We start from the raw sequence: 15,407 nt of genomic DNA on the forward strand, positions 1-15,407 counted from the left end.
ACACGCACACACACACATACACACGCGCACACATAAATTTGGTGTGTGTTACGTTCCATTATTTAATAAATAAAAGAAATGTATGGTAAATAAGCAAATGACATAACAATACTGAGTGAGCAACTGGACGGGAGGCAAACACAGAAGGTCCTTGATTCTTTATCAGTTGTCAACCAATTGGTAATACTATCATAAAAAATTTGTTAAGACCAGCTGGTATAAAAAGTAAAATTGAATCCGGTAAAACATGAGCTGGCAGTAAAGAAACTGATAGTGATTATTTTGGAACTAGGCTGTATGATCCTATATTTTCAAGAAGAAGAACTCAAAACTTGGTAATATCCATACACTCCCCCATCAAGGTTATGGCAATGTAACACGAATAAATTGTTTTTTGATATGCACTTAGTCAAAACTTATCTCTTTATCCGCATGCAAAACATCTACATTTTTTTGTGCAACCTCTAACATTTTACTTTACGCCTAAGGTATGGACAGCCTTTTTCCAGAAGCGAGCTCATCATCAGACAGGCCGCAATGCTAAAAGAACGATATTTTCCTCATGAAATTAAGCGTGGCATACAGAAAGTCCCTCAGGTGACACGTTGCCCAAGGGTGCTTTACACTGAAACAAATATGAATTTCCTTTGAGTGGATCCAAAATCAATTTCTAGCAGAAGCAGATAAAGACGACTTAAATATCATATCGTTTATTCTAGTGATCTCAGCAGAAAGTAAAATGAATTCGATTTCGGTATGACTTAAATTTAGAATGTGGCAGCACAAATTGATATTATAATACCATTAGCTGATTTGTTTTTCATCTCATGTCATCCTAATCGAGCAGACTTGTGATCAAAGATATTCTAGCCTTGAATATCCGGTCTTCTTTTCAAATATATTATATTTAGGACTAAACTATCCAACGAGTTTGTTTTTATTTACGTTATTTACATTTGACGGATATTTGTCCTTATCTTGTTTGTTGTTAGCACAATGTTTCGGATGATATACCCTCCAGCCTTCATCAGGTGTCTTGGGGAAGTTTCGAACCTGGGTTCTCATTTCTAATGTATTATTGGATGTTGTTGTTATCAACATTATTATTATTATTATCATCATCATCATCATTATTATTCAAGTCACTGCCTGGAATCGAACTCGGAATCTTGAGTTTAGTAACCCACGCTCTTAACCACTACGCCATATGCCCGTTTTTGTTGTATTTTTAAAGATAATGGTGCATAATTTGTGGAGTAAATGGTTATTATTTCATGCAGATCAAGTGGTCAAATAGATATTCCCTCCCATTTTTTAAAGGACTTCAGTTTCAATCAATTTGCCACCCTTAGCGGGAACGAAAGCGACTTATATCAACAGTCATAAAGGATCGAAGTCGATCGAATCGATCCGAGTACTTCGCTTTTGTTTGTGTTATCTACCCAGAAGCCAACCCATCTCGGTGTGATTTGAACCGTTTCTGTCAATCTGCCACCCTTCAGCAAAACAAAATTGTCAACAAAAACAGGCATATGGCGTAGTGGTTAAGAGCGCGGGCTACTAACTCCAAGATTCCGAGTTCGATTCCAGGCAGTGACCTGAATAATAATAATTATAATAATGATACATGTCCACTTACTGTCACTGAACAATAATCCACTTTATATTTTAAGAGTACATTACAGTATGGTTCTGAACTACTACTACTACTACTACTACTACTACTACTGCTGCTGCTGCTGCTGCTGCTGTAACAGTAGTCTGCTCTCTCTCTCACTCTTTCTCTGGTATCCCCTTTTCATCCCCCTTTCCCTCTCGCAATCTATCTTATATTTCAATGATTTTCATCAGTAAACTTTGCTATATAAACTTACTTGTTAATCAAGGCTATTCAACATTATCATCAACAACAACTGTTATTACTACTACTACTACTACTACTACTACTATAACAACAGCATTGGGCTCAAGTTGAATTCACGAATCTTTAATGCATTTCAGTAATAACACTATCAGAGTAGACAAGTGTGGCGAATGCTACACGAGAGCAGAAGGTGATAAATTATTCAATGTTTTTGATGATCGTGATCATTATTAACGCTAAGATATTGAATATATTTACTTTTCTTCTTTTCATCAGTACGAACTTTGTGGTTGTTGTTGCTACTGCTGCATCTGCTGTTTAGACTCAGGTCATCTTTGATTTAGCATACCTTTGATCAAATGGATTTTAGTGGTGACTATTCAGTCTCTTTTAGGCTTACATAGGGCATTATCATCCTTCCCTAAGGCGGCGAGCCGCCAGAATCGTTATCGTGCCGTGTAAGATGCTTAACGGCATTTCATCCGTCAAGGGCGGTGAGCTGGCAGAAATCGTTAGCACGCCGGGCGAAATGCTTAGCGGTTCTGAGTTCAAATTTCGCCGAGGTCGACTTTGCCTTTCATCCTTTCGGGGTCGATTAAATAAGTACCAGTTACGCACTAGAGTCGATGTAATCGACTTAATCCGTTTGTCTGTCCTTGTTTGTCCTCTCTGTGTTTAGCCCCTTGTGGGTAGTAAAGAAATAGGCATTTCATCCGTCATTGTGTTCTCAGTTCAAATGCCGCCGAGGTCGACATTGCCTTTCATCCTCTCGGGGTCGATAAAATAAGTACCATTTGAATATTGGGCACGATGTAATCGACTTTCCCCTATCCCAAATTTTCTTGCCTTGTGCCAAAATTTGAAACCAATATTATCTTTTCCTTATGTAAAAGTGTATGGTGTCATTTAAGGAAGATTTGGTACTAGATCTAATAGACAGAACGACTACGTACAGGCTCCGCTATTGACTTATTTTCATCCATTACTTGTTCCTGTTATTAGACTGAGGTATACTGGAATTTTTAGTCGAATAAATCGACCCCAGTACTTTTTTTTAAAAAATCCTGGTACTTATTCTATGGGGCTTTTTGCTGAACCGCTAAATGAACCATTGTTCAATGCTGTTGTAGACCCATCGATGTGGAGGATAGGACGGAGATAAAGTAGATGGGAAAATAAAGAAAGAAAACATATATGAATTAATGAATGAATTTGGATGGAAGAATGAGATAATGCAAAGAAAATAATAAAAGAAAGAATGAGGAAATAAATAAAAAGAAACGAAATAATCGCAAGACAATAAAAGAATGTTGAATGAAAGAACGAATTTTAAAAATGTTTTGTTAGTTTCGCTCATTGGACGGCATCCATGCTGGGAGTAGGACCATCGAGAATTCTTAGCTCCATGATTGACCAAGAGGTCGGGAGTAGAAAGTCAAGTAAATATGGATATTCAAGAAATTACAGACCTGGAATCAGAAATAGGACTCGTACAAAGAAATACGGAAGAGACCAGAGGCGAGTGCAGGCAATGCTGTAAAATAGTTGTTACCCAAGTGGATTGAAGATCCATCTTGGCAAGAAGTGTCTGAAGAACTCAAAGCAGTTGTAGGTGATTTGACAGTGAAACAAGAAAGCGCATGCTAAAACGCATATACGAACTAAACAGGCACATGTGTGTGTGTGTGTGTGTGTAAAGTGGTCGTCTGTTGTCAACTTAATGTGACAGTCCCATGAAAGGGAAGAATACTACTGCTATTTAGCCCTAGGATGCGCCGCTTCCTGTCGGCCTTGACACATTTCCTCTGTCCTTATGATTACAAAGGGGAAGATAAGCACCTCCACCCAGCAAAGCCAGCACTCAGAGACTAGTTTCTGAGTCATTGCTCGTCATCAGTCTGGAGTAGCATGGCCTGCTAGCTGTCGATCCCTCTCTGCCTCTGTAAACAAATAACAATTCAAGTGAAATACATACACTGATTTCGAAAATAGAAATAATACATTACAATAATACACACATTATTTATGCGTTTGAGAATGTGTATCTGAGCAGATGTGCTTGTAGTTCGTATACATATATATATATATATATATATAATTTATTTAAAGCAGCAGAAAATTCAACAAAACCTGTTACTCTGTGTTTCACGTTGCCGGCAACGTGAAACTCAGAGTAACAGGTTTTGTTGAATTTTCTGCTGCTTTAAATAAAGCATATTACTCTACCACTAGTATTTGAGTACTCTTTTTTCCACCTTGTTTCACATTTATGTGTTTACTCCGGTATATATATATATATATATATATATATATATATATATATATATATATATTATATATATACATATTTAAAATTGAATAAGGGTAGAAATTGATATTAATCAATTAAAAACAGTGGCTTAGCATATTAAAAAAATCCGAAGATTAAAATATTTTTTACATACAAAATTTAAAGGACTGACCACTAAAAGTGGACGGCCAATATGCTAGATATAGACGTCAAAATTGCTATTTTCCACGAAGAATGTGTTCTCAAGATAAAACTCAGCACAAAACCAAAGTGTAAAAATCAGCAAGACAAATGAAAATATACGAAATAAAAACGATTACCTATGTACCGATCAGTTTCGCTTGTTAATATTCACGTATATGTATTTGCGAAAATCTGCAAGATCATCAGCATAGTCTAACGTAGTCTACTGTATACAAACATCATTTCCAGAACTAGATACATAACGTTTGACCGGAGTCCCCAATGCATGGAGTTCAACAAATTATATTTATGTGTATCCTTCAAATAAACTATACTGATGATCTTGCAGATTTTCGCAAATACATATACGTGAATATTAACAAGTGAAACTTATCGGTACATAGGTAATCGTTTTTATTTCGTATATTTTCATTTATCTTGCTTGTTTTTTACACTTTGGTTTTGTGCTGAGTTTTTTCTTGAGAACACATTCTTCGTGGAAAATAGCGATTTTGACGTCCATATCTAGCATATTGACCGTCCACTTTTAGTGGTCAGTCCTTTAAATTTTGTATGTATATGTATATATATATATATATATATACATACGTACAAGCACATCTGCATATATATATATTATATATATATATATATAGATCAATAAATGGTGGGGTTGTGTTGACCGCACGTGGAGAAATGATAAGTAAGGAAAAAATTTTTTTAAAAAAAACAGAATGCTCAAATGAAAGAAAATTTTAATAAAATGAGAAAATGATAAAATATATAATATATATTTATTCAACCGGTTTTCGTCATTGTATGACTTGTCAAGAATATTTATGTTTTAAGAAGTTATTTTAAAAATTAGAAATGTGAAAAAAAGAAAATTGCATTGTTTTTTGTAAAAGAATAATGATAAAAATGTACAAAAATTAAAAAATAAGTTCTCCGATACATTGTGAGTTCGTTGTGTATCTTGAGTTTTATGGTTGTTTACCAAAAAATTACCTTGAGGTGTTAAGATCCAAAGGGATTAAGAGCATGTGATGTGTTGTGTTGTTAAATTCAGCATGTTGCAGGACAGGAAGTAGTAGTAATTGTGGTCCTGGTTCTTCAGTTCCTGTGTTGTGGGTAAGGGGAGACAACTCTTTTGAGTTCTTCAATAAAACCCAAATTATAAAACTATCATTTTAGCTTCATTTGCATTATCTTTTTTAAAAAAACTCTTGACAAATGCCAAACTTCACACACCACATCCACCCCCAACAGTAAAAAAATGTGCACGCTCAAACTGTGGTACCTGCTCCTTTCTACTTGAAGGCTCTGAATTTACCTTCAAACAAGGTACGAAGTTTAAAATCAAGACTAACTTCTCCTGTTCCTCCGAGAACCTTATCTACGTTCTCACATGCGCTGGTTGCCAACATAATTATGTTGGACAAACGAGTCTCCCGTTACGTAAACGAGTAACGGTGCATAAAGAACAAATAAACCTTCCGGAATACCGACAAATTCCACTGAGTGACCACTTAGACTCATGTGCTAAAGACTTAAACCCCAAATTCTATATATTCCCCTTCTACCAATGTAAAGACGGGATCACCACACAGGAGAGAATTAACAAGGAGAATCTCTTTATTGAAAAATTCCAAACACAACTTAATATGCAAACTCCTCGTTGATCAAACTTCCTTTCTCTACCTCACTCTTCATGGATGGACTAACACAAATATATAAAGATACCATGCATTCATCACTTCAAGCTAAAACTTATATTCTTTAAATATCATTTTTACTATTGTTGTTATTACTATCATTTTTATTATAAATGATATGACAATTTGAAATGCAATTGTCTATGCAGATTTATATTATTAGAAAATAATATAAATAAAGTGTTAAAATCTGAAAGTTAAGTTAACAAGCAATTATATAAAAAAGATAATGCAAATGAAGCTAAAATGATAGTTTTATAATTTGGGTTTTATTGAAGAACTCAAAAGAGTTGTCTCCCCTTACCCACAACACAGGAACTGAAGAACCAGGACCACAATTACTACTACTTCCTGTCCTGCAACATGCTGAATTTAACAACACAACACATCACATGCTCTTAATCCCTTTGGATCTTAACACCTCAAGGTAATTTTTTGGTAACAACCATAAAACTCAAGATACACAACGAACTCACAATGTATCGGAGAACTTATTTTTTAATTTTTGTACATTTTTATCATTATTCTTTTACAAAAAACAATGCAATTTTCTTTTTTTCACATTCTAATTTTTAAAATAACTTCTTAAAACATAAATATTCTTGACAAGTCATACAATGACGAAAACCGGTTGAATAAATATATATTATATATTTTATCATTTTCTCATTTTATTAAAATTTTCTTTCATTTGAGCATTCTGTTTTTTTTAAAAAAATTTTTTCCTTACTATATATATATATATATATATATATATATATATATATATATTATATATATATATATAGATCAATAAATGGTGGGGTTGTGTTGACCGCACGTGGAGAAATGATAAGTAAGGAAAAAATTTTTTTAAAAAAAACAGAATGCTCAAATGAAAGAAAATTTTAATAAAATGAGAAAATGATAAAATATATAATATATATTTATTCAACCGGTTTTCGTCATTGTATGACTTGTCAAGAATATTTATGTTTTAAGAAGTTATTTTAAAAATTAGAAATGTGAAAAAAAGAAAATTGCATTGTTTTTTGTAAAAGAATAATGATAAAAATGTACAAAAATTAAAAAATAAGTTCTCCGATACATTGTGAGTTCGTTGTGTATCTTGAGTTTTATGGTTGTTTACCAAAAAATTACCTTGAGGTGTTAAGATCCAAAGGGATTAAGAGCATGTGATGTGTTGTGTTGTTAAATTCAGCATGTTGCAGGACAGGAAGTAGTAGTAATTGTGGTCCTGGTTCTTCAGTTCCTGTGTTGTGGGTAAGGGGAGACAACTCTTTTGAGTCTTCAATAAAACCCAAATTATAAAACTATCATTTTAGCTTCATTTGCATTATCTTTTTTAAAAAAACTCTTGACAAATGCCAAACTTCACACACCACATCCACCCCCAACAGTAAAAAATGTGCACGCTCAAACTGTGGTACCTGCTCCTTTCTACTTGAAGGCTCTGAATTTACCTTCAAACAAGGTACGAAGTTTAAAATCAAGACTAACTTCTCCTGTTCCTCCGAGAACCTTATCTACGTTCTCACATGCGCTGGTTGCCAACATAATTATGTTGGACAAACGAGTCTCCCGTTACGTAAACGAGTAACGGTGCATAAAGAACAAATAAACCTTCCGGAATACCGACAAATTCCACTGAGTGACCACTTAGACTCATGTGCTAAAGACTTAAACCCCAAATTCTATATATTCCCCTTCTACCATGTAAAGACGGGATCACCACACAGGAGAGAATTAACAAGGAGAATCTCTTTATTGAAAAATTCCAAACACAACTTAATATGCAAACTCCTCGTTGATCAAACTTCCTTTCTCTACCTCACTCTTCATGGATGGACTAACACAAATATATAAAGATACCATGCATTCATCACTTCAAGCTAAAACTTATATTCTTTAAATATCATTTTTACTATTGTTGTTATTACTATCATTTTTATTATAAATGATATGACAATTTGAAATGCAATTGTCTATGCAGATTTATATTATTAGAAAATAATATAAATAAAGTGTTAAAATCTGAAAGTTAAGTTAACAAGCAATTATATAAAAAAGATAATGCAAATGAAGCTAAAATGATAGTTTTATAATTTGGGTTTTATTGAAGAACTCAAAAGAGTTGTCTCCCCTTACCCACAACACAGGAACTGAAGAACCAGGACCACAATTACTACTACTTCCTGTCCTGCAACATGCTGAATTTAACAACACAACACATCACATGCTCTTAATCCCTTTGGATCTTAACACCTCAAGGTAATTTTTTGGTAACAACCATAAAACTCAAGATACACAACGAACTCACAATGTATCGGAGAACTTATTTTTTAATTTTTGTACATTTTTATCATTATTCTTTTACAAAAAACAATGCAATTTTCTTTTTTTCACATTCTAATTTTTAAAATAACTTCTTAAAACATAAATATTCTTGACAAGTCATACAATGACGAAAACCGGTTGAATAAATATATATTTATATATTTTATCATTTTCTCATTTTATTAAAATTTTCTTTCATTTGAGCATTCTGTTTTTTTTAAAAAAATTTTTTCCTTACTATATATATATATATATATATATATAATATATATATATATATATGTATATATATATGTATGTATGTATGTATGTATGTATGTATGTATATATAGACACACACACAACACACACACACATGTTTACGTACGTACAAGCACAGACAGATATACATATATTCAAGCCGGGCAGTGTGCTCTGCAAACCAGCCAGAAAAGGAAACGCCCTTCACACCATATGTGTCGGGACGACATTTGAAAAATATCGATATGCTTCTTGCAGCAGCAGCAGCAGCAGCAGTAGTAGTAGTAGTAGATATGGATATTTGTATATAGCTGCGTGAATCTGTCAGCCTCCCCCAGTTGTGTATAGTGTGTATAAACGTAAATATTTCTCGCAATCGTGTATGACGCGGTAGCACGTAACTTGCTTTCGTTAACTGTTTTAGGTGCCTACTTAGTCACGGGCAGACAAACACATCCTCTCGCCCCACCTGCCGTCGATCAGCGGGACAATCAGGATGTGATTACTAGGCTAGGAAATTGTACGAGTATGGAGCTGGTACTCATTTTCAGCTGAGTTGGCAGGAGTAATGAGAAATAAAGTACCTTGCTCTGAAAGTAAACCCACGAATTTATGATCGTGAGCCGAGCTCCTTAACCCTTAGGATGCGCACCTTCACCACATACATATGACAAACTTCCGTGTAGTTTCTGTCAGGTAAATTCCACTCACAAGGTATTGGTGACCCGTGAAAACAGTGGAAGATATTTGGGAAGTACCGTGCAATGGAATCGAACCCGGAATTATGTAGTTTTTGAGCTTTATATCATCCTGCGCCTTGTTGAGCTTCCTTATGACAAAAATGAATAGAAGGAAAAGGAAAAAATGATAGGTTAAACTCAAAAACAACCAATAAGGGAACATTTTGAGTGAAGAAGTCATCAAAATTGCCAAAGGAGAAGAAAAAGATAGATACAAAGAAAGAAACTATGTAAATATTTTGATTCACACTTTTCTGTAGTAGTAGTAGTAGTTGATGATGATGATGATGATGTTAAATGCCAGCTCAGTCCTAAGTGAGCAGGCGTACCATTGGTGTCCGATTTGTTACCGCTCCATATATTGCTGAGGAAATTTCACTACTATTTTTAGCAGTTAGTTGAGTTGCAGTAATGGTATTATTTGTAGCAGTAGTCAAAGTTATAATAATAGTAACAACAAAAGAATATTGATTCACGTACAATGTATCTGAATGTGAGTACTTATAATAAATGTCTTGCAAACAACTTGCACATGCAAGTGCTACCAGTCAAAAACTCCGCATACCGGAAGCCAGCAAATGTATGGGGTCATCAAGAGAGAATGCGCGCCGTTTCGGGGCCTACCTCTCGACGGCATCAATGCGCACTGATATGAGGCCCCGCTTGCTAGATCAACTGGTTATCAAATAAAGCTCAATATTCTTCTAGCCATCGCTCATCGTCTCTTTTTAACCAAATCCAGTGGCTAGCCTTCTCCACTGTAGTGTGGAATCGGTCGTGATGGTTTTGACTTCACAAAGTTTTTGAGGTCATACGATCAAGACAGACCTTTCGACTATTTAGATTTTCTCGTTTTGCTTTTTTCTTCTCTAGATGGAAGGGTCAGTTCGCTCAAACTATCCGACACGTAAATATTTTAATGTAGATTGCAGAATGCTTTACGATAATTATGATCCGTAACGTTCTGGGTTTAAATCCGGAATCGATAAAATTAAATATCAGTCAAGTATTGATATCGCCTTAAGTGGATACACTCTCCCTCCAAAATATTTAACCTTGTGTCAAAATGGAAAGTTAATATTTTACAGGCAAGGTACTGGGCATTTAAAGATTCAGGATCCGAAAAAATTGATGTTCTGCGTCGAGGAAAATCAATCCATAAAAGTTCGTAGGAAAAAAAAATATTACTGTGATTTATTTTTCATCCACAAACTTTTATGGATTCATCAGATTAGCTATAATGACACTCAGAATGGTATTCAGATTAGCTTTCGGAAGAATTTTATAATAGTATTATTCAGAATAGTGTTCAGAAAGATGTCGAGCCAAAAGAAACCAGAACTATCAGTAATGATTAATACAGAAATTTTTTTTGTAAAGTCACGTTAAATGAAAAAAAAAAATAATAAATAATCTTCTCAGTGAAAATAAAAACAAAAACAAACTGTCAGAATACAAGAATTAGAAAACTAGAAAATCTGAAATAACATTCAAGGCGTCATTTTATATACTTTAAAGAGATTCGTAGAATAGTTGGTTCGTTCTGGGGTTTTTTTCATTTTCAGTTTTCGATTAGTTCTCAGCGTTCAGACTTGTGATCAAAGACGCTTCAGTTGTTACCATCATTATTTCTGTATATAAAGAACTACATTGTTTTATGTGCCCTTTCCTTTTCACAGTGTAAATTGAGGGAGATTTTACTGATATTTGTAGCAGGTCAAGCATCTTCAAATAGGTTCTATTATTGGTACATGGTTCTATTTTTAGCTGATTGAGAAACACAGCACTCTTCATTTACAGAGCAGTGATCTGTCATAGATAGGCAACTCTGCACGATTGAGGGTCTCAGTGTCTGGGACTTTGCCTGTAAATGAATATGAAACATTTTATGCAGGCAGTTCGAGCGGGATCTATTAAGCTTTTTGCCATGCCTTCTCTAAACAGTTCATGCTTCACTGGCTTAAAGCAAAGTTGGCAAAACAATAGTTTTTGAAGGTTGAGATCCTTCTTCGCCCAAACATTCTTGTGAAATGTTTTTCTCCGGGCTTATTTTTGATTATATGCATCCTATCGCAACGTTTGGAGCTAAGCGAGATTATAATTGATGCATTTAGGCAGCTTTGAGTTCGTTGCTTTCACGCTTATATTTTTTACAAAGTGCAGAGTTGGTGTCCAAGATGCCGGGGTATTACATATGTATCAAAAAAGGTGGTGAGCTGGCAGAGTTCAAATTCCGCCGAGGTCGACTTTGCCTTTCATCCTTTCGGGATTGATAAATTAAGTACCAGTTACGCACTGGGGTCGATATAATCGACTTAATCCGTTTGTCTGTCCTTGTTTGTCCTCTCTGTGTTTAGCCCTTTGTGGCTAGTAAAGAAATAGCTATAATATATGTATCAAAAAGAACTTTTTTTATGTTAGAGATGATTTATCACGTTGTGACACGGGCTATGAAGTTTGCTGCGGCATAAATCGTTCTTCGCATTTCAAAGTGGTCATTTTGTGACTTTGAGTACAACCTGTACAAGTACGCTATTGCGTATATTTTGTACTCGATAACTTTCCGTTGTAAGGAGGTTCGGTGCGAAGACAGAGTTGGTACAATTCTTGATGTATCTGTATTGTTTTACATGATTACAGTTGGTTCTTCGGCTAAATGCAGTAACTGGATGTTCTGAATACGATCTGTTTTGTCTGGTGTCTTCTACGCATTCGGAGAGGTTTCGCATTCTTTTATTTGTTTTCTTCTCTCTCTCTCTCTCTCTCTCTCTCTCTCTCTCTCTCTCTCTCTCTCTCTCTCTCTCTCTCTCCCTCTCACATACACACACACACTGTGTGTGTGAGTTTGTGAGTAGTATGTTTATATTTTTTTAGTGTGATGCTAGGTTCTGTGCTGTTGCTGGGAAGAAAGAGACAATGGATTTGGTAGACGCTAGGAATTCCAACCGTGTTTCGTGGTCTGCTCCTACAACAGCTCCTTTATAGGATCCAGTTAGCTCAAAACATCATCAGGAGCAACCACATCCGGTTTCGGCCCCTACTCCTCTACCGTTTTGACGTGGCGGGTCCCCCCTTTCGGAGGTGTCTTCAGCTCTGGTGTTGGGTGCATGTCTTCTTTCTAGGCGCAATCCCATGGTTATTCATGACAGAAGGGGGTCTTTTTTATAAGACATTGTTATTGTTATTTTCTTTAGTCGTCCAAGGTCATCCCTAATAAAAAAGACCTTTGATCAAAGATATTCCAACTGTGACCATCTCGTCTTCTTTTTCTATGTGAAGGAAGAGTATTTAATTTGACCTTTTCTAAAACAATAAGGTATGATTTGAGGCATTTTTGGCTATCATTTGTATCAAGTCAAGTAACTGTGACAGAGGCTCCTTTGATGTATCATTAGCACAAGTTGTTATAGATGGTGAATGTAATGATTCTTTCAGGCCCTAAAAGCTTTAAGTATTTGTTTGTAATTTTCTCGAGGCTTGACTTTTCAGAGATTTCAGATTTCACTGTTGTTGTGTCTGGGCAAGAAAGGGCCCAATATCATAGTTGTTTAACTCCAGACCAGCCTGATTAAACTGGACCTAGAATCAAAAACATTCCAGCTAAGACATCGTGTATTTTATACTGCTTTAACTAATGTAGTAGTGGAGGTGCAATGGCCCAGTGGTTAGGGCAACGGACACGCGGTCGTAGGATCGCGGTTTCGATTCCCAGACCGGGCATTGTGAGTGTTTATTGAGTGAAAACACCTAAAACTCCACGAGGCTCAGGCAGGGGGGGGTGAACCCTGCCGTACTCTTTCAACACAACTTTCTCTCAATCTTTCTTCCTATTTCTGTTGTACCTGTATTTCAAAGGGCCAGCCTTGTCACACTCTGTGTCACGCTGAATTTCCCCGAGAACTACGTTAAGGATACACGTGTCTGTGGAGTGCTCAGCCACTTGCATGTTACTTGTGCCAAGCTGTATCGGCCTTTGCTTTCCTTTGAATAACATCGGTGGCGTGGAGAGGGGAAGCCAGTATGCATGGGCGACTGCTGGTCTTCCATAACCAACCTTGCCCAGACTTGTGCATCGGAGGGTAACTTTCTAGGTGCAATCCCATGGTCATTCATAACCGAAGGGGGTCACAACAACACAACAATTCATGTAGTCTAATGTGTCAGCTTATTTAAGATGGCAGGTTGAAGTGAAGGAAATGTATCTGCTAATTCTAGTTGATCGAGTAACCACTTAGACATTGTTGGTTTGTCGATATCATTGTATGTGTGGGAGGTGTGTATTTTTCGTTTTGTGTTCTTGCTTTAATTGTATGATTTTTAGTGGTTGATTTTCGAAAAATGTCTGAAAAGGACCTGCTTGGTGTTGGAGTATGGCTACATTATTTGAGGTTGTTCTTTTGACATAGGGTGTGGTGTGGAAGTTACTGATAACGCTAATTACTTTATATGGTGTTTTACAGTAAGTTTTGTGGTTTGTGTTCGATACACCGCTTGCAAGTTTCCTGTTTTTGTTTTTTCTATGGATTGAATTCCTTGTTATTTCCTTGTTGAGTTGTTTGATGTTGAGTGTTACTTTTATTGTGCGGCGTTGTATAGCATTTGATGATGTCCTTCGTTTTTATGAGATTGGTTATTTCTACTGTAAAAAATCGGGATTATAATTTTTATGTTGTTTTATGGAGCTGTTCTTTGGATGTGACTATAATTATTTTGTTGCATGTATATATTGTAATATCTACGCTGGTGATTGTAATGTTGTTGAATTATACAAAACTGATTCCGTTTCCTGGTGAAACTGGTTTCACTAGGATTTTTCCAAGTTTGTAAAACAGCTTTTACTTTGTTCATTGATGTGTAAGTCTGTTGTTATGATAACGGTTAGGTGGTCAGAGGAGACAAGGCGGGGGTGGATTATTTGCCAGTGGTTATGGTAACTAGGTGAATGGAACAAAAGGTGATACCTGCAGAGGAGTTGCACTTAACTTGGTGAGGTGCTTGTGTGCTGATTGCTTCGGATGATGTAAAGAGTTTGAGATCTCATTGCATCAAAGTGCTGGTGGTGGTGATGGTGATGGTGGTGGTAGTAGTAGTAGTAGTAGTAGTAGTAGTAGTAGTAGTAGTAGTAGTAGCAGCAGCAGCAGCATCAGCAGTAGTAGTAGTAGTAATAGTAGTAGTAGTAGTAGTAGTAGTAATAGCAGCAGCAGCAGCAGTAATAGCAGTAGTAGTAGTAGTAGCAGTAGTAGTAGTAGTAGCAGTAGTAGTAGTAGCAGCAGCAGTAGTAGTAGTTCATTGAAGTGTTCCCTTATTGTAGCATTTGGAAGGGTGTAAAATTGTTACAGTTGAAGTGTTATAGCTGGTTAGTTTGCTAGTGGTATATAAAAACAGTGTTATAGCAATCGGTTTCATGTTACAGGCGTTTATTTTGCATGTCTGCACATCTAGTTTGTTATCGTGCACCGTTAGAGTTTTAGTCTCGTTTGTGGTACTGGACACATGATTTTAGATATGCTATGAGGTATTTTCCTTAGTGCTATAATCTATCCCACTTTATCAAACTATACGTTGGAATTCGAGGTGCTCAGTTCTGTGGGGTATAATCAGTTTCTGAACTATCGCAATGTAAAGTTCGGGTATGAGGATAAAACTGATTACACTCTTAATGACGTTTCTTTGTCTTTCTTTGATTACTGTTGTAATGTCGTGCCTTTTTGTTATTTGTTGTTTGTTTTTAAATATTTTGTCTCATGCGAGCAAATGAAACAGTGCGGCCTAGTGGTTAGGTTTTTGGACTCGATTCTCGAATTGGGCAATGCATTATACCTTTGAGCAAGGTACACCATTTCATGTTGTTGCAGTCATCTCAGCTGAAAATTGACAGTAGAAGCAGCTGGAGGTTAATCCAGCTACTAATGGTGTTCTGTTTAGGGAGAATTTTGGAATTCTCGGTCACTCAGACAACTCAGAAACTTGGGTGTGGCCCCATGTGCCTGCAGACTCAAAACAAAATTTGCGTTTACAAGTTATATATTTTTCTGTGT

The 15,407-nt window shown here is 35.9% G+C and overlaps 1 protein-coding gene across 1 annotated transcript in view; it reads left to right on the forward strand.

Moving 5' to 3' along the window:
- The window catches only part of LOC115210306 (zinc finger protein 99), a 244,287-nt gene that overhangs the window by 35,936 nt on the left and 192,944 nt on the right, over nucleotides 1–15,407 (forward strand). The gene's annotated exons all lie outside the window — the stretch shown is intronic.

Source organism: Octopus sinensis, linkage group LG4 (assembly GCF_006345805.1).
Source record: "Octopus sinensis linkage group LG4, ASM634580v1, whole genome shotgun sequence".
Classification (NCBI taxonomy): Eukaryota; Metazoa; Mollusca; class Cephalopoda; order Octopoda; family Octopodidae; genus Octopus; species Octopus sinensis.